General features: G+C 42.3%; 1 protein-coding gene across 3 annotated transcripts in view; it reads right to left on the minus strand.

Moving 5' to 3' along the window:
* The window catches only part of LOC140187024 (receptor-type tyrosine-protein phosphatase T), a 1,622,799-nt gene that overhangs the window by 857,925 nt on the left and 749,759 nt on the right, over positions 1 to 15,115 (minus strand). The gene's annotated exons all lie outside the window — the stretch shown is intronic.

Genomic DNA, 15,115 nt, shown 5'->3' on the forward strand with positions numbered 1-15,115 from the left:
AGGCTGTATCGGAGAGGCTGGTCGGAAGCTCGGAGTTTTTGGACGGATGGACTCAGGGTCGGCTGGGGTCGGCTGCTTCCAAGGTATCAGCAAGTTGACGGTGCCTGGAGGTTTATGGCAGGGGGTTTCTCCCTTTAGCCGCCTGCTATCGGGGACTCGGGAGTTGATCAACTCGGGACTTTGAGAATTTTTTTTACTGTGCCTATGGTCTGTTCTTTATCAAATTATGGTATTGTTTTGCACTGCTGTAACTATATGTTATAATTATGTGGTTCTGTCAGTGTTAGTCTTTGGTCCAGAGAAACATTGTATCATTTCTTAATGCATGTATGCATTTCTAAATGACAATAGAAGAGGACTGAGTGTTCTCATAATCTAAAATCTAACACATACAGAATGTTTGAGAGACTCAGCAGATAAGACAGGATCTATGGAAATAAATAAATAAATAAATGATGTTTCAAGCCCAGACCCATCTTCAGGACTGATTACAGCTGTATTTACAATAGACGCAATAAACACACACACACTTGCATGCTTCAATTCCTCGGCTTGATTACTATATGTAATTAAGGACTAAGATTAAAATGCAAAATGTAAATTAAATCCGTTTTATTGACTCAATTAAAGCTGAGAACAGGCTCAACAGTTTTTTTCAATAAATCCACAGCTATAAAGTCTGGGTACAGAGGAAAAGAGGTTCCATTTGTATGCTGTCTATTATGACCTCCAGACATTCCCAAATGCTTCATATCAAGTGATTATATTTAAAGTGTTGTAATTTAGTAACATTACAGTGACTAATTTGCACATGGAAATGTCCCACAAACAGCATTGAGATAAATGATCAAGCTGTTATGTAGGATTTGGTTGAAGGATAAAAGCTGGCAAGAACAGCTCACTGCTCATCTTCAAATAGTGCTTACTTCGTTTATATCCATTTGAGAGAGCAGACAGGGATTCACTTTTGCACTTTATTTGAAAGATGGCACTTCCAATAATGTTACATTTCTTGAGTTATGTACAAAAGAGAAGAGAACAAAAACACACGGCACTCTTGTTTAGTGACAAGGGTGTTGCTGTTGTGATAATGAGCCAAGACTAATGCCAGAAGATGATCATTCAATTTGTCTTGCAACAGTTCCCTTCCGACCTAGGCCTTTTCCCAGTGTGTACAGCATAACTGAAATAGAGATTTAGTACAAGTTGGGGTAAATACATCACATTCCATGCAGTGGTACCACTGGTTAAGCTGCTGCCTCATCATTGAGGTGACTCAGGTTCAGTTCTGACCTCTGTTGTTGTTTTAGCAGATTTTGCATGTTTTTTCCTGTGGAAACATGGGTTTCCTCCAACATTTTAAAGGCATGTTAGTTGATAGATTATTGGCCTTGGTAAATTGTCCTGGTGTGCAAGTAAATGGTAGAATCCAGAGGTAGTTGAAAGGAATGTGGGGTGGGGGGTGGGAGTATAAAATGGGATTGGCAGAGGATTAGTGAAATTGGCATTGGATTAATAGTCAGCATCCTTTGACATTGGAAGTTTGAGAGGAGGGGATTTCACTCAGATTCACTATCCAAGTAGAAAAAGAGAGCATCGGGTCAGGGTAGTGTAACAGAGCTTTGACCAGCAACCGATCCAGCCACTGAAAGTTTGAGAGGAGGGGATTTTTACTCAGGTCCACTGCCCAAATAGTAAAAGGGAGCAGCAGGTCATAGCAGTGTAATAAACTTTGATCAGCAACCATTTGGTGTTTGGGATTGAATAGGAAGAGTAAATTAAAGGAAGGCAGGGGCAAGCACAGCGGCCATTGGTTGAGCGGAGAGGGTCAGAGTGGTGATCTTCAGGCTTTAGCTCTTCGAGACTTCAGGCAGAAAAATCAAAGAAAAGAAAAGCTCGAGGCAAAGTTTTATTTTCCTTCCCTTCCTTACATCTGCTCAGCGAGGACAGTAGAGATACCGGGCAGTACGGTGGAATACTCCTCGTGTGGGATGTGGGAAGGCAGGGAGACCTCCTGTGACCCTGACGGCTACAACTACGAGAAGTGCATCCATCTGCAGCTTCTAACAGTTGTGCACTAAGGAGTTGGAGCTGAAACTGGATGAACTCTGGACTATTCAATGGACTGAAGGGGTGAGAGATAGAACATATAGAGAGATAGTTACACCCAAGGTGCAGGACACAGGAAAACAGATGACAGTCAGGAAAGGGAATGGAGTTAAGGAGCCAGTGCAGAGGACCCCTGTGGCCATCCCCCTGAACAACAGGTATATCACTTTGGATACAGTTGGGGGGTTGACCTAAAAGAGGAAAGTCACAGTGTCAGGTCTCTGGCACTGAATCTGCCTCTGTAATTCAGAAGGGAAGCGGGGAGAAGAGGCAAGCTGTGGTGATAGGAGATATATTAGTTAGGGGAATGGACAGGAGGTTCTATAGGGGAGAATGAGATCCACTATGTATCCTCCCAGGTGCCAAGGTTCAGGAATCTCAGATCAAGTCCTCAGTAATTTTAAGTGGGAGGCTAAACAGCCAGAGGTCATGTCCATGTAGGTATCAATGACATGGGTAGAATGATTGAGGAGGCTCTGCCTAGGGAGTTCAGGGAGTTAGGTGTAAATCCCTCCAGGGTTGTGATCTCAGGATTGCTACCTATGCCACGTGCTAGGAGGCCAGAACTAGAAAGATTATACAGCTTAACATGTAGTTAAGGAGTTGGTGAAGGAGGGAGGGCATAAGATTTTTGGATCATTGGGCTCTCTTCCAGGGAAGGTGGGACCCGTACAGAAGGAACAGTTTGCACCTGAACCAGAGGGGGATTAATATCCTAGCAAGAGGCTTTGTTAATGTTGCATGGTGGGTTTTAAACTAGAGTTGCTGGGGGATGGGAACCAGAGTGCCAGTATTGTTAGTGGAGAGGTTGTGGAGGCAGATGTTGATAAGACCTCAGACAAAGTCAGGAATTAAAAGATTGAGCATGGTGCGACTAGAGTCCTGAGCTATGTATATCTCAATGCAAGTAGTATCATAGGAAAGTCGGATGAACTTATGGCATGGATCAGCACCTGGAATTACAATGTTGCAACCACTAGTGAGACTTGGTTGCAAGAATGGCAGGACTGACAGCTTAATATTCCGTTGTTCTGTTCTTTTCAATGTGACAGAGCGTGAGGGATTAAAGGAGGTGGGCTGACGTTACTAGTCAGGTAAAATGTCACGACACTGCTCCATTAGGACGGACTGTAGAACTCAACTGGTGAGACAGTATGACTGGAATTAAGAAATAAGAAAAGTATGACTATATTAATGGGGTTATATTACAGATCACTCAACAAACCAACAGGGATTTAGAGGAAAAAATTTGTAAAGAGATCACACTGTTGTAAGAAACATAAGGTTATTATATTAGGTGATCTTAACTTTCCACATATTGACTGGGAATTCCATACTGTTAAAGGACTAGATGCGATAGAGTCTGTCAAATGTATTCAGAAAGTTTCCTCCATCAACACATCGAAGTCCTGACAAGAGAGCATCCGCTACTAAATCTGCTATTAGGAAATGAGACAGCAGGTGACAGAGGTTTGTCTGGGGAAATACTTGCATTGCGTGATCACAATGCCATTAGTTTCAAAGTAAATATGCAAAGAGATAGGTCTGTTCCGCAGGTTGAGATTTTAATTTGGAGTAAGGCCAATTTTGATGGTGTCAGAAATAATCTGGCAAATGTGGACTGGGACAAGCAGTTTTCTGGGACAGGTGCATTTACAAAGTGGGAGACCTTCAAAAACAAAACTTTGAGAGTACAAAGCTTGTATGTGCCTATCAGAATAAAAGGTAAAGATAACAAGTGTTAGGTACATTGATTTTCAAGCGATATTAAGGCCATGGTTAAAAGAAAATAAGGAGGCACATAGCAGCTATAGGCAATTAGGAACAAATGATGTGCTTATGGAGTAGAAGAAATGCAAGAGAACACAAGGCTAAAAGAAGGCATGAAGTTGCTCTAGCAGACAAGGTGAAGGAGAATCTTAAGGGATCCTACAGATATGCTAAGAGCAAAAGGACTGCGAGGACAAAATTGGTCCTCTGGAAGACCAGAATGGTAATCCATGTGTGGAGCCAAAGCAGATGGGGAGAATCTTAAGTGCACTTTTTGCCTCTAATACTTACCTGAAAGACAGATACAGAGTCTAGAGAAGTGAGGCAAAGCACCATCAACTTCATGGACCCTGTACAGGTTATAGTGGAGGAGGTATTTGCTACCTTGTGGCAAATCAGAGTAGATAAATTCCTAGGGCCTGACAAGGTATTCCCTCAGACCCTGTTGGAGACAAGTGCAGAAACTGCCAATGCCCTAACAGAGATATTTAAAACATCCTTAGCAAAAGGAGAGGCCCGTGGGTCTTATATCAGTTGTGAGAAAGTTATTGGAAGGTGTTCTAAGGAACTGAACACATAAGTATTAGGACAGACATGGACTGATTAAGGATAGTCAGCATGGCTTCGTGCATGGTAGGTCATGTCTAATCAATCTTCTAGAGTCTTACCAGGAAAGTGTATGAAGGCAAAGCAGTGGATGTTGTCTACATGCACTTTAGTAAAGCATTTGACAACATCCCACACGGGAGACTGGTCAAGAAGGTTCAGTTGCTCAACATTCAGGATAAAGTAGTAAATTGGATTAGACATTGGCTTTGTGGAAGAAACCAGGGAGTGGAAGTAGAGAGTTGCCTCTTTGACTGGAGGCCTGTAGAAATTAGTGCTGGGTCCTTTGTTGTTTTGTCATCTATATTAATGATCTGGATGATAATGTGGTTAACTGGATCAGCAAATTTATGGAATACATGAAGACTGGGGTGTAGTGCACAGTGAGGAAGGCTATCATGGCTTGCAGAGGGATCTGCATCAGCTGTAAAAAGAAGTTGAAAATGGAAGATGCATTTAATGAAGACAAGTTTTGCACTTTGATAGGACCAACCAGGCAGAGGCCTTACACAGTGAATGGTCAGGCACTGAGGAGTATGGTAGAACAAAGGGATCTGGGAATACAGGTATATAACTCATTGAAAGTGGTGTCACAGATAGATAGTGTTGTAAAGAAAGCTTTTGCCACTTTGGCCTTCATAAAACAATGTATTGAGTACAGGAGATGGGATGCTATGTTGAAGTTATATAAGATGTGGTAAGGTATAATTTGACGTATTGTGTGCAATTTTGGTCACTTACAAAGAGGAAAGATATAAACAAGGTTGAAAGAGTACAGAGAAAATTTACTAGGATATTGCCAGGACTGCAGGACCTGAATTATAAGGAATGATTGAATAGGGTAGGACTGTATTCTTCAGTATGTAGAAGATTCAGAGGAGATTTGATAGCGATATATAAAATTATGACAGGTATAGATAGGGTAAGTACAAGCAGGCTTTTTCCACTGAGGTTGGGGTGAACTACAGCCAGAGGTCATGGCTTAAGGGTGAAAGGTGAACAGTTTAAGGGGAACTTCTTCATTCAGAGGGCTGTGAGAATGTGGTATAAGCTGCTAGTACAAGTGGTCCATGTGAACTTGATTTCAGTTTTTAAGAGAGATTTGGATAGGTACATAGCTAGTAGGGATAGTAGATATATGGCCAAGGTGCAGGTTATTAGGAGTAGACAGTTTAATTGGTTTCAGCATGGACTAGATGGGCTGAACGCCTGTTTCTGTGTTGTTCTTCTCTATGACTCTATGATAAATTGGAAGTCAGAAGGGAGAGTCCAATAACCGAGGAATGATTGGGAAAGAGGGACTTCTTAAATAGAATTTGGGAAGGGTAGAAGCACCCTAGCCCTCCTGGCTACAGAACCCCTGTAATTTGCTTCTGAAACTTACATATTCACATTTTAAGGGCTTGTTTTACTGAATAGCAAGTGCAGTTAGCAGCTGTCTCCATTTAATCTAATCTGGTATTTTGGGCTATGCAAAGTTTTTATTTTTAATCTTGTGCCTGGTTCAGATTTAAGCCCCGGACATTTATCTTTCTGCTTTATTAATGTATAAAACAAAAATATATGTGCTACTCAGGCCTGCCAGAATAGATACTTCAGTTGAGCAGTTGGCCATTATCTTTCTGGGGATAAGATATGTTTGGTAAATATCTATGCATTAAGCTAAGGGAACATTTTTAAAAACCTTAAGCCTTAACTTTACTATGTCATAGACTCAGAGTTGTACAGAACAAAAACAGGCCACTTGTCCCACTGAGTGCACACTAACTATGCATACATTTACATCATTAATACAAGAGATTCTGCAGTTGCTGAAAATCCAGAATAACACATGGAAAATATTGGAGGAACTCAGTAGGTCAGGCAACATGTATGGAGAGGAAGATCCTTTCATCCTTCATGAAGATCTACTGGTTAAATTACGCGACCTCGGCTTGCTGAGGGGATTGGGCCTACAGTCCTCGGAGTCACCTTTTGCCGGTGGCAGGAGGTGGGGATGCCGTTAGCGGTGTGCGAGGAAGCGGAAGCGAGGCAAGCGGGCAGGAGTCAGTGCCAGGCAAAAAGCAAACCCTAGCTGGCCGGCTCTCCCGTCCATTCTGCTCTCCAATGTCTGCTCCCTGGACAATAAATTGGACTACATCCGACTCCAACAAAATACTCGACGGAGTACAGAGTCTGCTGTGTGTATGTTTTCACGGAAATATGGCTCACTGATGGAATCTCGGACACCGGCATTCAGCTGGACGGGCTTGTCTTGTTTCGAGCAGACAGGGATGCAGCTCTTTCCAAAAAGACTCGTGGTGGTGGCTTGTGTGTTTACATCAAAACGGAAGTGGTGCAAGAACTCTGTGCTGGTTTCCAGATACTGCTCATCGCTAGTGGAGTTTGAGACTGTTAGGTGCAGACTATTTTATTTACCACAGGAATTCACCACAGTCCTTATAGTCCGTGTCTACAATCCCCCAGCGCTAATGCTGAGGGCGCGCTCTGTGAACTGTATGGGGCTATTAGTGAACTGCAGAATACACACCCTGATGGACTCTTTATTGTCACCGGAGATTATAACAACACAAACCTTAAGTCAGTGCTCCCCAGATTCCATCAGAACGTGGACTTTGCAACAAGAGGGGAGAGCGTGTTGCACCTTGTTTATACAAACATCCTGACGCGTACTGGCGGAGCCCCGCCCCCACCTCAGTTACTCGGACCACATCTTTGTTATGCTAATTCCAGCATACAGACCGCTCGTCAGGCACTCCAGACCAGTACAGAAGCAGGTGAAAACCTGGCCAGCAGGAGCCATCTTTGCTCTTCAAGACTGCTTTGAGCACACTCACTGGCACATGTTCAGGGAGGCTGCAACCAATGGCGACTCTACCAACTTAAAGGAGTACGTGGCATCAGTGACTAGCTACATTAGCAAGTGCATCGATGACATCACTGTGGCCAAGATCATCTCTACACGCGATAACCAGATGCCACGGATGACCGTGGAGGTGCATGCGCTGCTGAGGACCCGTGACTCCGCCTTCAGAGCAGGTGACAAGGCAGCCCTAACAACAGCGAGGGCCAAACTGTCCCGGGCCATCAGAGAGGCAAAGCGCGCACACGCCCAGCGAATCCACAGCTACTTCCAGGACAGCGGCGACACACGGCACATGTGGAAGTGTATTCAGGACATCACCAACTACAGGACAACATACCTAACTGTACTAGTGATGCTTCCCTCCCAGATGCACTGAACAACTTCTACGCTCGTTTTGAGACAGAAAATGACGTGGTGGCGAGGAAGACCACCCCTCCTCCAGATGACCAGGTGCTGTGTCTTACTGTGGCCCATGTGAGGAGAACCCTGTGCATGGTCAACCCACAGAAGGCTGCTGGACCAGACGATATTCTTGGCAGAGTGCTAAGAGTATGTGCAGACCAGCTAGCAGATATTCTCACTGACATCTTCAACATCTCCCTTAGCAGCGCCGTTATTCCTATATGCTTCAAGGCTGCCACTATCGTCCCCATGCCGAAGAAGTCTTCAGTGTTCCGCCTCAACGACTACTGTCCTGTTGCACTCACATCCATCATCATGAAGTGTTTCGAGAGGCTCGTCATGAAGCACATCAAGACCCTGCTGCCCCCCCTCACTGGACCCCCTGCAGTTCGTGTATCGTCCCAACTGCTCAACAGACAACACCATTGCCTTCACCCTCCACCTGGCCCTAACCCACCTGGACAAAAAAGTCACGTACGTTCGAATGCTGTTCATAGACTTCAGTTCAGCATTCAACACAAACATTCCTCAGAAACTGATTGGAAAGTTGAGCCTACTGGGCCTGAACACCTCCCTCTGCAACTGGATCCTAGACTTCCTGACTGGGAGACCTCAGTCAGTCCGGATTGGAAGAGGTCTCTCCAACACGATCACACTGAGCACGGGGGCCCCCCAGGGCTGTGTGCTCAGTCCACTGCTGTTCACTCTGCTGACCCACGACTGTGCTGCAACACACAGCTCGAACCACAGCATCAGGTTTGTCGATGACACGACTGTGGTGGGTCTCATCAGCAAGAACAACGAGTCAGCATACAGAGAGGAGGTGCAGCGGCTAACGGACTGGTGCAGAGCCAACAACCTGTCTCTGAATGTGAACAAAACAAAAGAGATGGGTGTTGACTTCAGGAGGACGCGGAGCGACCACTCTCCGCTGAACATTGACGACTCCTCTGTGGACGTCATTAACAGCACCAAATTTCTTGGTGTTCACCTGATGGAGAATCTCACCTGGTCCCTCCACACCAGCTCCATAACAAAGAAAGCCCAGCAGCGTCTTTACTTTCTGCGAAGTCTGAGAAAAATCCATCTCCCACCCCCCATCCTCACCACATTCTACAGAGATTGTATTGAGAGCATCCTGAGCAGCTGCATCACTGCCTGGTTTGGGAATTGCACCGTCTCAGATCGCAAGACCCTGCAGCAGATAGTGAGGTCAATTGAGAAGACCATCGGGGTTTCTCTTCCCGCCGTTACAGGCATTTACACCACACGCTGTATCCACAAAGTAAACAACATTATGAAGGACCCCACGCACCCCTCATACAAACTCTTCTCCCTCCTGCCATCTGGCAAAAGGCACCGAAGCATTCAGGCTCTCATGACCGGACTATGTAACAGTTTCTTCCCCCAAGCCATCAGACTCCTCAATACCCAGAGCCTGGAATAACACCAACCTACATTATTTATTGTAATGCCTGCACTGTTTTGTGCACTTTATGCAGTTCTGTGTAGGTCTGTCATCTAGTGTTTTTGTGTTGTTTTACATAGCTCAGAGTAGTTTTTGTATTGTTTCATGTAGCATTATGGTCCTGAGAAATGTTGTTTCATTATTACTGTGTACTGTACCAGCAGTTATGGTCGAAATGACAATTAAAAAGTGACTTGACTTGACTAAAGATTTGACATCTTGGGCTAAGACCATTCATCAGGATTATTACATCATTGCTCCTTTTACATCATTTTCCCCACATCCCCAGATCTTAACACAGCTCACAGGCTATATTTTGAGCTTTTGCCATTGCAGAAGCACAAGGAAATGTTTAAAGAGTCTATTAGCACTTGCTTGATTTTTCGAGTGGCTAATTTTTTAATTGTCTCCAATCAATGAAACTGTGAAATTTAACTCTGCAAATAGTGTACTTTACATTTTTTTTTCTATCAAATGCACAGCAGAGGTCTGAGAAACATCTGGTGAAAATTGCAGAAAGTCAGAAATGACACACATGCAAGGCTCTGCAAACAGTTGAGAACATTTGCACTATTTTTATCTTGGGTTTGTGATAGAATTTTCAACCACAGGAAATAATATTTTCCCAGTTCATACCCAATGCCTTATTACTTCTATGAATGTCACTTTTCACACCAGAAAGGTCTCTGCAATGTTTTTTTTATTTGTACATTGCCATGATACAAACTAATCAGGCCAATTTATAACAATTTTAGCTTATTGAAAAGAACATGCTAGACCAAACTCACTGACCTCCCCTAATTGCATGCTAAATTGTCACACCTGTCAACATTTAGCACAGGCTGTAGCTTGTCAAGGGACAAAATTCCAGTAGCTCAAGATGAAATAAAGATGGCTTCAATGTTATTTTCAGAGGTTACTGCACTGATGAGGCATTGTTACCACCAAGCATCAATAAATGAGGGCTATTAATTTGAAGTTAGAAAGAAGTATTTCTGAAAAAAAGCCAGAGGGTATATTGAATTTTAAGAAATACAGTTAAAATGCACTTTGTAGCCTGTTTATTTGGGACTTCCTATACCTAATCAACTAATTTGTAGTCTTCTGCTGCCGTAGCCCATCCACTTCAAGGTTTGACCGGTTGTGCATTCAGAGATGCTCTTCTGCACACAACTGTTGTAACGTGTGGTTATTGGAGTTACTGACACCTTCCTGTCAGCTTGAACCAGTCACATACAAAACTGCCACTCACTGGATTCCTTCTTTCGCTTGCACCATTCTCTGTAAAATCTAAAGACTGTTCTATGTGGAAAATTCCAGGAGATCAGCAGTTTCTGAGATACACAAACCACCCCATCAGGCATCAACTGGCATGCCACCGTCAAAGACATTTAAATCATATTTCTTCCCCATTCTAATACTTTGTACAACAACTGAATCCCTTGACCATGTCAACATTCTTTCATGAATTGAGTTGTTGCTGCATGATTAACTGATTAGTTAATAGCATTAAAGAGCAGGTGTACATGTGTACCTAATAAAGTGGCCAGTGAGTGTCAATTGTCAGATTATCAATTGTGTTCACTGTCAAATGCTCAAAATCTATACTTAAACTAAATGACATGCAATTTATTTTTGTGGAGGAAGACACTGATGGTAATCAATCAAAAATAGGCAGCGTTAGGTTGAAACCTGCTGCACCATCTTCATTCAAGCTTTAAAATTAATCAAACAAAATTATGTTGTCTTAAAATTTAGTTCAGTCATTTGGAATCTCTTCCAAAACTGTTTCATTTCCTGAACAGAACTGAAGAGTGATATTCTGAAACTGGCAAAGATTGGAGAGAGCTATAATGTAGCCATTTCAAGAACATTACAACATAGCACTATAGACTCTTCATTTTCTTATAATTTCCAACTGAATAGCTTGTATCCACTGTAATGGAAGTCAAATATCATACAACAAACTACTGCAGAGATCACAAAAGTGACCTGACTTTGAAATCAATCTATCACTGATTATTGGATTTGATTTAGTCACTACAACATTTTTATTGTATGTAGTAATGAAAAATAATCAAATCATCTGTCATTTTCGATTCCTATTTCCATTTTCCATTTATCCTCAATCCTACTGTAAATTCTGTACATTATACTTTAAATTATGTGTTACAAGGACCATGGAATTAACAGAGAATAAATATGAATTAAATGTAAACCCACAGATGTACCATAGAAAATGCTCCAACTGGGCATCACCATCTGGTATGGAGGGGCCGACGTACAGGATCGGAAAAAGCTGCATAAAGTTGTAAGCTCTGCCACGACCATCATGGGCACTGGTCTTCCCTGCATCTAGGACAATTTCAAAGGGTGATGCCTCTATAAAGCGGCAACCATCATTAAGGACCCCCATCACCCAAGATATGTTCTCTTCTTATTGCTACCATCAAAATGGTACAGGAGCCTAAAGACACACTCTCAGAATTTTAGGAACAGCTGTTTCCCCTCAGCCATCAAATTTCTGAATGGACAATACACCCATAAACACTACCTCATTAATGTTTCCTCTCTTTTTGCAGTACTTACTCAAATTAATTATATATATATATATACTTCTAATTGTAATATATAGTTTTTATTATTATGTATTTGCTGCCGCAAAACAAGTTTCACGACATGTACCGGTGATAGTAAACCTTATTCTGATGAATCTTCAGGTGGCATGTGATATGAGGTTCAGGCAATTTGAATGATCTAACTGTAGAAAACATATTCAGCTGTGGCAGGAAGCTCAAACTGCTAACACAGATTTCAAATATCCAGCAAAATTGCTGAGGATTGGCAATCACCTGTAGTAATTTAGAAATAATAAGCAAAAACACTAAACGATGTTTTATTTGGAAGTCTTTGACATCTTAAAATGAGCTGGGTTGAAACCTATTGAAAATCGAGTGGAAACAGTGGAGACTTATTAAACTCAGACTTTTTTCCTTTCACCATCATCATTACTGTATGTTCTGTGTCTTGTGATGCAGGCAATGCCGGCCTCGTGATCATGATTGCTTTTGGCAAATTCACCTGCCACCTTTTATTTAGTTGAAAAAGATTAGTGTTCAACAAAACATGCAACTTTTGAATATGACTGACACATAAAACAGGAGTTCAGCTTGGAGCAGATTGTAAGTGGACCTGCTCTACTTTCTTATGTTTATAAGTAAAACACAATGGGTACAAGAATACTGGGTGGTTGCCAGGACAACAGGGAAATAACACGAGAGGGTTGTGGCTGATGAGATTGTTCAGTGTGGACTTAATAAGCCAAAGGGTCTCTGTATGTGCCCTAATTTGACTGTAAAGGTAGTCATAGACTGCACTTTGAATGTCCTGAAAAGGACAAAGCAAAAATCTTCCTTTTTTTTCCATTCTTATACAAGGTACTTACCTCCCCACCCTAAATTGGGCAGAAGATAGAAAGCCTGAAAGCACCCATAAATCTCTAGGCTCAAGGACAACATCTGTCCTGCTGTTATAAGACCATAAGGTTTAGGAGCAGAAGTAGGTCATTTGGCCAATCGAGTCTGCTCCACCATTCAATCATGGGCTGATCCACTTCACCCAGTCATTCCCACTCCCCTGCTTTCTCCTCACACCCTTTGATGCCCTGGCTAATCAAGAACCTATCTATCTCTGCCTTAAATACACCCAATGACTTAGCCTCCACAGCCGCTCATGGCAACAAATTCCACAGATTTACCACCCTCTGACTAAAGTAATTTCTCCGCATCTGTTCTAAAAGGACATCCTTCAATCCTGAAGTCATGCCCTCTTGTCCTAGAATTCCCTACCATGGGAAATAACTTTGCCATATCTAATCTGTTCAGGTGCCATATCTACTCTGTTAAGAGTATTAAATGCACCTCATGTATGATATGATTTGATATATCACCAAAGACTCTTACAAATTTCTAAGATGTATGGTGGAGAACATTCTAGCATTTTGCATCACATCCTGGTGCAGAGGCTTCGTTGGACAGGATTGCGAGAGGAAGTGGGGGATTATAGGCTCAGACACGGCTACAACCCTCCCCACCATTGAGGACATATTTAAAAGTCAGTGCCTCAAGAAGGTGAAACCCATCACTAAGGACCTTCACTCCTCATACGCTCCTCATAACTACTGAAACCCCTTTTTATCAGGCACCTCTGGAGGTGTGGCTTATTATTCCCTCATTAACAGCCACTGGACTCAGTAGTGAGAAAATCACCTTTTTCAGACTCCATACATCTAGGGTTGATATGACATGGGTCCCACCAAACCCATGAGGTTGGGATGTCTTGCCCACATGAATCCCAATCTGTGTGAATACTGTGGAATTTACAGCCCCCATGCAGTCACTTGTCAGCAACAAATAACAAATTGCGCACTGGACGCAATTAGAAAAAATGTATATTTACAAATACCAGCTTTATCGAACAGTTGGTAGGAATAAAAAGGAAAAAAATTAAAAGGACCTATTACAGTTAAGCCAGACCAAATGTGCACATAAGTTGGAACTCATCTTCAAGTTGCTCTTAACTCATGCACTGGGCCCCAGTCTGCGAGAGAGCACACACAACCTCCCAAATGTTGCTCGAAATCCATCTCAAACAAATTGGCTCCTCCAGAGGAAGTATTGGTCCTTCATCCTTGAAGCCATTCATCTGAACAAAGCACCATGTGCAAATGGTATGGCATCCTCAGCCATCTTCCCTCCTGTCGTCTCCTGACTCCTGCCAAAAAAACCTTGACACAAACCAGTGTCTATCATAAAAAACCTCCCTGCCTAGCATTCTCTAGAAACTTCTCCCAGTTCCATCATCCATATTGGATGACACTACATTCCTAAGCAGGAACATCACAACCCCTTAACTTTAGCTCAAACCCAAAGAGGTTGAAAGCAAAACAGACTGCTCTTACAGAACTTCAAAAATGAAATACCTACAGCATAGTAGTAAAAATCATAACCAGGGCATTACACTGCCACTGGGGAGGAGGTACAGGAGCATAAAGATATACACTCAATGATTCAGGAAAAGCTTCTTCCCTTCCTCCACCAGATTTCTAAATGGTCCATGAAAACTACCTCATTGGTCCTTTATTATTGCCCAATTTATTTATTTATGTAACTTATCATCCTTTTATCTCTTTCTACTGTACTGCTGCTGCAAAACAAATTTTACCTCATATAAGCTGGTGATAACAAATCTGCTTCAGATTCTGATGTGATGGCAGGCAAAACAAAGTTTCACTGTGTCAAAGTATCAATGTCATAGTATCTCAGAACATGTAACAATAGTAAAAGAATTGCCAAAATACTATGCAACACAGAAGGAGGGAATTCAGCCAATCATATCCATGTTAGATAAAAATATTACTCACACTTTCCACCACTCAGTCCATAGCCTCATATTTGTTGCCCTAAAGCAGGAGTTCCCAACCTTTTTAAAGGTCATGGACTAATACGATTAAGCTAGGGGCCTGTGCAGCCCAGATTGGGAATCTCTGCTCTAAAGTGCTTTTAAATCCAATTAGTATTTCTGCTTCCAGTATAGTACAAACCAATTCCCAAAAAATGGAAACTTATGCAATATACTAATGACACAGAAAACATATTAATTTTGAAAGCTTTGCCACCAATTCTAATCAGCAAGTGCCAATAAGATAGGGTTGAGGACTCAAAAAGCCAGGATCATCAGCAAGAAATGTAACACTTAATGAAAAACCTACAGTAACATACAACTCAAGGTCTTTGTAATATCAACTATGGTTCTTTCAATACTGACAAGTTCTGAATGCAGACCTACAGAGGATCTGGTAAGGCTTGTTAAAAGTTACAAAATTGCATTTGTCT

Source organism: Mobula birostris, chromosome 2 (assembly GCF_030028105.1).
Source record: "Mobula birostris isolate sMobBir1 chromosome 2, sMobBir1.hap1, whole genome shotgun sequence".
Classification (NCBI taxonomy): domain Eukaryota; kingdom Metazoa; phylum Chordata; class Chondrichthyes; order Myliobatiformes; family Myliobatidae; genus Mobula; species Mobula birostris.